Below are 9,831 nucleotides of genomic sequence, written 5' to 3'. Positions count from 1 at the left end.
GAACATGCAGGTAGCATCGTCATCCGTGGATGGTGTTTTTCCCGGTGAAACGTTTAAAGTTAAGGATATTGTTGATGCTTCATTTATGTCAGAGATTGAGTCACTATCAGAATCGTCTTCCTTTTAACTTCAGCGATGTCTTCCTCCTGGATCATAAGATCTTGATACTGATTTAACACTTCCATGCCCTCGGCCTCAACATTGTATTGTTGGTGATTTTTCTGTTTCGCTCGTTGGCGTGTTTCCATCGCTTTCTTCAATTCAGACTTATAAGGGGAGGAGGTTATAATAGCGGTGGTGCTTTCCTTACGCCCTCTTCTAGATATCCACAGTGGATCAATGGTTGAGCGTTTATCTCTGGTGTATGGGGCCTTGTGCTGGGTTCAATCCCAGCTCGCAACAAGTGAGTTTTGTTGTGGACAAATACCATATGCGTGGATTTTCTCGGGGTTCTCGTTTCCTCCCACTTTCTTTATTACACAAATTCATTCATTTCTCATCATCACCGTTTCCTTTAGCCAAGCCGGCATAATCGTGGGATGTAAAACTTAAAGATTTCATTATTTCAAGATGTCTTCTTCTTGATTCGCGGTACTGGAAAATTATGAAAAGGGCTAGTTCGGAATGGCTGAACAGTTGTTTGTTCCTCTTGTGATGTAGAACAGAAACTTAGAGTTTGATTTGTCCCAAGTGTTTCTGTAGCAAAGGCTGCAGATTGATGACTGATGTGAGAAGACGATGAAGTTGATGGTTGTATAAGTGGCGATCATTATGAAAGTCCTGTGCAGTGAAACTGTTAACACCATCATTGAATTCTACTTCTATTTCATCCGGCAAATCGTAGTAGGAAGGCTCGTCCTTTTAAAATCGTCTTCTAGGAAGTCTGAATTAGTGAATGTATCCTTATTCATTGGGTATATCCCTGTCACTCGAAACCCATTGATTACTCGTTCAGCCCTCTTTCATTTGATGTAGGCTTTTCTAAATAGTTCTATCATATCATTTGCATTAATAGGTCTGTTACTATCTTAAGCACTGTCAGATTTCTTCGTTGTAATACACTTTCAATGGAACCATGGATGTCTTATCTAACTTGTGTGTAGAATAGGGTGGAAGGTAAACAATTCTGATGTGATGTTCCCTAGCCAAGCCAATGATATCAATTTTGTGGGTGTAGCTGTAGTAACCATCCAACATCAGAACTACGGGTTTCTCATTCGTAGGTTTAACTGTGTCGATGAAATGTTGGAACGATTTCTTGAATAGATCGATTTGTATCCATCCTGATGGATGTACTGTCACACGTGCCTTTGGCGGAGCACCTCTCTCAAGTTGATTGTTCATATTTTTACGAGGGAAGATAACCATTGGTGGGACATAGGTCCATGCTGCATTCATTCCGACAACAATCGTAATGAGAAGCCCGGGCTCTGAATCAGTCTTTTACCTTGTAAGCCAATAACTTTCGGTATTTTACATTGGAAAATTGCTATTCCACTTTCATCGACGTTGTAGATTCTGTCCGGCGTATAATGTGCTCTTGCATAGACTTCTTCGAGAAGCTCATAAAATTACTTTATGTTTTCTTTACTGAAACCCAGTGCCCTAGCATAAGATATCTCTCTAGGTTTTCTCAACATTTCAATATTATATATATATATATATATATATATATATATATATATATATATATATATATATATATATATATATATATATATATGTATGTGTGTGTGTGTGTAACTAACTCTATGGCCTATGGAACCCGGAGGTGCAATGCCGCGTTCACAAAAGCTCACCACTGACTTCTATCCTTACCTAACTGCATCGAGTTTCTATTTTGTATTCCAATCTCTGCGAGATCCATCTTAATATTGTCCTCTCATCTGCGCCTAGGGCTCCCTAATGGTCGTTTTCCGATTGGTCTTCCAGTCAACACTTTGAAAGCGTTTCTACTTTCTTCCATTCTAGCTACATGACCCGCCCACCTAAGCCTCCTAGACTTGACGACCCTAACAATGTTGGGTAAACCATATAAATTATGTAGTTCCTCGTTAGGAAGTTTCCGTCATTCCCCATTCCCGTTCCTCTTGGGTCCGAATATTCGTCTCAGGATCTTGTTCTCAATACTTTCAGTTTATGTTTTTCCCTCAGAGTAAGCGACCATGTTTCGCAACCATACAGAACAACAGGCATGATCATCGTTTTGTATATTTTAAGCTTTAGATTCCTCGATAGAATTCGCGACGACAAGAGATTTTGAACCGAATAGTAACACGAATTCCCTGCTTTTAGTCGATATTTAATTTCTTCGTGAATATGATACTGATCCTAGATATTTGAAACTATCCACTTTATCAAAAGTATTATTTAATATTTTGACGCATCCATAATTTGCCGTATTACGGTTCCGATGGCACTTCCATGTATTAGTTTTCTCTGCATTTACTTCTAAATCCATATCCTTGCAAGCGTTTAATAAGATCTCTGCATTTCTTTCTATTGTTATCCTATCATTCCCTATTAAATTTACGTCGTCAGCATATGCCATAGCCTGGTGAATATCGTTCAACTGTAGGCCCTGGTTGCTATCTTTGATTTTCCTTATAGCGTATTCCAGAACAAAGTTAATAATGGCGACAATGCATTGTTTCAGGCCATTTTCGACGTGAAAGCTCGTGGACAAAAAATTTCCTACCCGGACTTTACTTTGTGATTCATTTAAACATATCTTAATTAATCTAATTAGCTTTCTCGGTATTCCAAGTTCTGTATGAACGTTGTATAATGTTTCTCTTCTAACCGAGTCGTACGCCTTTCTAAAATCAATAAATAGTTGATGTATCGGGGTATTATATTCCCACTTTTTTTCGAGTATTTGGCGAATGGTAAATATTTGGTCGATAGTTGATCGATTTCGTCTAAATCCGCACTGATAATCTCCAATAATTTCATCTGCGTATGGGGTCAATCTTGCTAATAGAATATTTGAAAGGATTTTATAGGATGTTGACAGAAGAGAAATGCCTCGATAATAGTCAGTTTTGTCTCCTTTCTTGTGAATTGGAACAATGATTGATTCTTTCCACTCTTGTGGCAATTCTTCCTTCTTCCAGATAAGGAGAATGAGTTTGTGTATCTTGTTCCACAATTTTTCGCCTCCAGCTAAAATTAACTCAGCCGGAATTTCATCTACACCTGGAGATTTGTGTTTCTTTAATTTCTTTATAGCTGTTTCTACTTCTATTCGATTGGGTTCTGGAATATACGGTTCTGCGGTGTGTATCTCCTTTTCTCCACGCACACTAGCTTTTCGTTGCGTGTTAAGCAAATCGTCAAAGAAATCTTTCCATCTATTTAAGATGTTATCCGTATCAGTGAGAACTGTACCATCAGATTTCTTTAATATATAAGCGCGAGGTTGATAGCCATTCTTAAATTCGCTGATCCTCTTATACATGTCCCGGATGTTTTTATTTTCACTATTATCTTCAAGTTCCTTAATTTTAGCTTTCAAAAAATCGCATTTCTTTGTTCTAAAAGTTTTGGAAGTTTCCCGCCTGATATCTGCGAAATTTTGTGTAGTTATTTCATTCGGATTTTGTAGCCAGCGTAATTTTGCCTGTTTTCTCTTCTCTGTTAGTTTAATGCATTCCTAGTCGAACCATGGTTTGTTTGTACGTATTTCCGCGTGTCCCAATTTTTCTTTTGCTGAAATTTTAATGCTATCTCTAATTTCAATCCAGGTATCCTCAACGCTAGTGCACTCCGAATCTTCTAAAGCCGAGAATCTATTCGAAACTTCAATCTGGTATTTCTCTCTTACCTGGCTAATTTCTTTAAATTGAATCTCTCCGTTTTCGGACAATGAATATTAACTTTATTCAACGATAATCTCTCTCGTATTATCGCTGCTACCAGGTAATGATCAGTATCACAATCAGCCCCTCTAAACGAACGGACATCAATTACGCTAGATTGCCTTCTTCTATCTACTAAAACGTGATCAATTTGATTATGTGTTTTTCCGTCTGGTGATGTCCAAGTGTATTTATGAACGTCGCGATGTGGGAATTTTGTACTCTTCACGATTAGGTTTTTGGATGTTGCAAAGTTCACGAGTCTAACACCGTTGTCATTACTTTCCTTATGCAGACTTTCGTTCCCTATAATCGCTTTGAAAATATCCTCTCTTCCTACCTTCGCATTGAAATTCCCTAATAGAATTTTCATATGGTATCGCGGGAGTTGGTCAAATATCCGTTCCACTTCTTCGTAAAAACTGTCTTTTATATCGTCATTTTTATCTTCAGTTTGGGCATGTACATTTAAAACAATAATATCATATCACCGTCCCTTAAGAGTAATAAAAGAAAGTCTGTCAGTAACGAATTCAACCCGTTTAATTGCTGATAATATTTTGTGAACCCCTGTTCCTAACTGGTGATTTTTATTTCCTTCCCCGTAAAAAAACGTAAAATCTCCGGAATTCACAGATATATACAGGGTGGGCCATTTTAATCAATCCACGGGAATATCTGAAAAATGATAAAACATAGAAGAAATGTTTGAAGTACACGTTATATATTGCTAAGGGGGAAAACCAATTCCGCCAAAAGTACCCCTCCCCGCCGCCCATAAATGGGGGTAACGAGGGGTAACTTTGAAATGTCAAATGGGAACATGGGTCGAGTAATACCTCGTTTTAAAGGTCTTGGAAAACTAAGTAACGCTGTACCAAAATATGTTTCATATGGAGCACCAGTTTCAAAATGGCCGCCATGATAGTTCGGAAACTCCAGTACCATGGAAGGTAAATGATTGGAACAAAATTGAAATACGTAAATATCATAGGGCATATCGAATGATGCGATCCCTGTGATCCCAGTGGCCTCCCTGAAGGGGTCTTGGGGGCTAACTTCAAAATTTCAAATAGTAACATGAGTCGAGTGGTACCTCGTTCGATAAATCTTGCAAAATCAAACATCTTGCAGGAGAAAACGATTAATCCGCATTAACTCAGTACACCAATTCTCTATCCATGAAGTCTGCCTTCCAATCAGCATTGGGTAGGTCAAGCGTACGCCCGAACCGTTGTCCGGTCGGACATTGAAATTTTGAAGTTAGCCCCCAAGACCCCTTCAAGGAGGCCACTGGGATCACAGAAATCACATTATTTGATATGCCCTATGATATTTATGTATTTCAATTTTGTTCCATTCATTTACCTTCCATGGTTTTCATACTACGGGTACTGGAGTTTCCGAACTATATCATGGCGGCCATTTTGAAACTGGTGCTCCATATGAAACATATTTTGGTACAGCGTTACTTAATTTTCCAAGACCTTTCGAACGAGGTATTACTCGACCCATTATCCCATTTGACATTTCAAAGTTACCCCCCGTTACCCCCATTTATGGGCGGCGGGGAGGGATACTTTTGGCGGAATTGGTTTTCCCCCTTAGCAATATATAACGTGTACTTCAAACATTTCTTCTATGTTTTATCATTTTCCAGATATTTCCGTGGATTGATTAAAATGGCCCACCCTGTATATATATATATATATATATATATATATATATATATATATATATATATATATATTACAATTTATATACTATTATTGACGAAGTCTATTGTAACTATGTTGTCTAATGACTAATAAAGTATTCTATTCTATTCCGCCAGTTTTTTCTTTTCTTTTTTCGCATTTCAGTAAGAGTTTTACCCATTTTCCTCTAGCTATCTCTTTCCCAAAAGGATGTTTTAGGTTATTTCTTTCCGCTAATTCTTGAGACATCCGCGCGAGATCTTCATGGACAAGTCCAACGTGTGCAGTTTTCATGGTTAGACAGTATTTTACAAAATCTTTTTCCAGTTCAGGACCAAAAATTGTTGGTCTACTAGTTTTGTCTAAGCCGCCATTAGAGGATTCCCAGAATATTTCTTTGGATAACCTTTGAAGAGTTGCTCTGGGAACTTGAAATGTTTTGCCAACTTTCTTCCAACCCATAGGTTTGTTTAGTATGGTATCTATGGTCTTGGTCATTATTTTGATTCCACGTTCTTTGTTTCGTTCTTGTTTGAGCTTTTCGGTAAATAAATTGCACGAGTCATGAGAATTTAGTACGAAACAGAGATTTTCCTTGTTGCACAACATAGTAGGACAAGGGGCCCACTTTACGACCATACAGGTCTTTACTTTCGCTGCATATTAATGCGCACTCCTACGTCTAAATTACTAGTTAATTCTACGCCAATATCCGGATCAGCAATTGAGCGGGGCCCGCTTTATGGATCCTGGCTTGGTAGTTTATATATAGGACCGTGCCGTGGAAAATCAGCGCCAGGAGCGAGAGTATACGACCGCGCCCTCATACATATATTCCAAGCAATTTTCCTATCTTTTATCCTTTTTTCTTCCGAATTTTTCGCCCCCCTTACTTCGGCGTCCGGGGCCGTCGCCTCGCTCGCCTCCCCACGGCACGGCCCTGTATATATATATATATGTGTGTGTGTGTCTGCGTGTGTGCATTGCCCCATTCGTCCCATTTGCGTTATTACTGCTGTAGAGGTAATCAATATTTGAGATACTGTAGAGTCCTTAGTTTGCAACATTGAAAAATGCATCATTATAAGTTTTCGTTTAATATGTAGATTTGAAACATGTAATAACTGACGTAGTTTTATTTGAAAAATTATAACTTTGTGTTGGGTTGTCAACATTGTTAATCTTGTTATATTTCAGAGTATGTCAAATAATGTGCCCCAACCGATATTCGCATGGTACAAAATTTCAGCGACTTTTATTCATTAGTTTAAGTTAGAAGGGCGTATCAAGATAAGTGATCCACCCTATACATATGCAGGAAAAGATATATTGGCTTCTATATGTTTTCCATCCTTCTTCTACAGGAAATATATATATAGGCTTTTGCATAGCAATTTGCGAAACAAGTATAAATTTGCACCGTAATTTATAAATTTTGTGTATTATTTTCGACAGCAATGGGAATGGAAATTATTATTATTACTGTTTTATGTGGACATAAAGTAATAATAGTAAATGCTTATGATAATGAAAAGGAAGAAAAAGGAAAATAATGTTACATATATATTGTTAAATACGAGGGTCATTTCAAAAGTCTTGCACATAGCTTATGCGCGACCGTTTGAGTGGTGTGATCAATTTTATGTCAGTTGTCAGAGTTTGGGCTTGACGGTTGTGTCCGTGTTTCCTAGTTCACGTTGCTGTGTTATGAGAAATTCATTGTTAAAATGGAAGGTGAATCCGACTCAGGTCGGATTACATATAGTGACCAGAGTTCCTATATCAAAATCGAAACTACGTGAAACGAATCCAACTGAAATTTGCAATGCTTTGCGAGAGGTTTGTGGAAATAGTGTAGTGGATCGTAGCACTGTATCACGGTGGTCAACTCGTTTCTGTGAAGGTCGTGTAAGCACTGCGGACAACCCAAGAAGTGGAAAACCATCAACTGCAACAGACTAAACCTCTGAGATTATTGCGAATGACATTTTGAGAGAGGGTCGATGAAAAACAGTGAGGAAATTTCATATGAGGCCAGAATGTATGTCACCAGAATCTTACTGAAAAGTTAACGATGAGAAGAATCGCTGCCAGATGGGTTTCGCATGATCTAAGTGAAGCAGAAAGCATGTCGCAAAAGAATCACAAAAGAATTGCTTCAAACATTACCGAACAGAAGGAGAAGTAAGATATGTGACGACAGATGGTAATAAAGGAATGCATTAGAAAAAAGTGAGAGTTTTGCATTACACTTCTGTAGCCCCGGTGAATAAATAGACAACTCGCGAAAACAAAATGATACACGCGAGGAAAGTAACACGTGTCTTCTAATACTGTAAAGTAGTTCTCCAGATTACTTTATCAGTATTTGGAAGAGTGCTTCGTTGGTTTATTTCGTGTTAAGTGCCATATTCTTTTACTTCCTCTCCTACATACCATATGATTGATTGTACACTGTAATATTACCATATTCACATTGGAAATATAATTATTTTATTACTACTTCATTGCATTTTTAGTCGGCCCGGATAGCCGTGTGGTCTAGACGGCTAGACAACCGATATATTAAGGATCGCGTGTTCCAATCTCACCTCGGACATGTTTTTGTTATACTTTTCACCTTACATTTCATTATTATCTTTCTCTTTCATAGTAGTTCGGATCCCACTTTACACTATAGGCTTCGGAGCTGACACAGGACGTAAATGCATCAATTCGTTTTTCAAATTCATCAATATTTTGTGACACTGCTGACATTTTGCTACGTTATACTATCGGTGTTTTGCATTTGAACTAAATTTAAGGTATGAGACCCAGATTCCTTTATTACCATCTATTGCCACATATAAGACTTCTCCATTATATATTTTCAGCAAACGTAGCTCCAACAGTGTGCAACACTATACCACTACACTTCACCGTTATGTTTAGTGATAATGGAGATTATATTGAAGGCCTGTAAAGATATTTTGTACAATTATTTACTTCCATAATATCTTTCAGTGTGCAGAACATTTGAAATGGCCCTCATACTACCACAACATTTGCAGAAAGGTTCAGGGAATGGGATTATTCAACTACTTTGTATATCGAGAAGATAAGAATGTCAGAAAGTGGATCAAAAGAGCTGCTACACTACCTCTTTTAGCACAATCATACTATGGAAAACAAACCAGACGTACCACAGGCATCAGACTTCCGTGACTATGTTGTTGAGACACTGCTGGACGAAAATGAGGCGCACTATCTTAAGTAACATATTCTTTTCAAAACTCCATATTAACTGTAATCAGTGGCGCACGCAGAAGTTCATTAACGGGTGTTCAAGCACTCAATTTCATCTGCTTTCAGGACAAGAGTAATATGTATTTTAATATAGCAAATGCTTATTTTGCCATACCATCTTACTTAAGCAGATTAAGCCCAGACACGCTCCCCTTCCCCGTTACGTACGCCACTGATATAACTAGTATTTGTCAGATGTCATGATTCCATTGGGCTTCTAACAAACCCTATAAAAAAACTTTCTTAACTGTGGCACAAACTTTTTTAGCTTACATTAGTTTGGCGTGCGCCTTTATGTACTACTTGTCTTGCAGTGAGTAAAGAATCAGATCTGACCACTTGTTTAGAAACCAAGAAACTTCAATCGCTGAAAACAATCTACTGTCTTCACGATTATTATTTATTTTTTACAACAAATTGTACTACATAATTTAAGTAGTTTCATTCTCTTATAGCAGGGGTTTTCAAACTTTTTGCAGTTGAGGCTCCCCTCAACTACCAAAATCTGAAAGCGCCTCCCCTGTCAAATATGAAATGTGTCACCAACATAAATATATGTGTCCATAAAAGAAAGACTATCACTATGATAAACTATGTTTCATTTATTAATCACTAATGAAAATATTTCATTAACATAGGTGATCTACATTGTACACACTGACTACACCTTTTTAATATTATTAGCCGATGTTAATAATTATAAATTGTGGTAAGTCAAATATTTATGTTAAAATTGAAAAATACGAGCTGAGAGGGAATTTAAACAATAAAAACCTGCACATTTAAATGTTGAGCAAAGTCAATGGGATGTATGAGCTTGTTTTGAGTCACACAACTTATTCAATCTTGGCACATATTTTGAAATAGCAAGATGCAAGACGGCTTCGACCAATGAAAATAAAACAAATAAGACTATTTGTGAATGGTGGTAGTACTTTTAAAGAGATTAAAACTCAAGAATCGTCCCAAAAATAATAAGAGAAAAAGTT

The sequence above is a fragment of the Thermobia domestica genome, chromosome 9 (assembly GCF_964235325.1).
Source record: "Thermobia domestica chromosome 9, izTheDome1.hap1.1, whole genome shotgun sequence".
Lineage (NCBI taxonomy): Eukaryota > Metazoa > Arthropoda > Insecta > Zygentoma > Lepismatidae > Thermobia > Thermobia domestica.
This window is presented reverse-complemented; position numbering follows the sequence as displayed.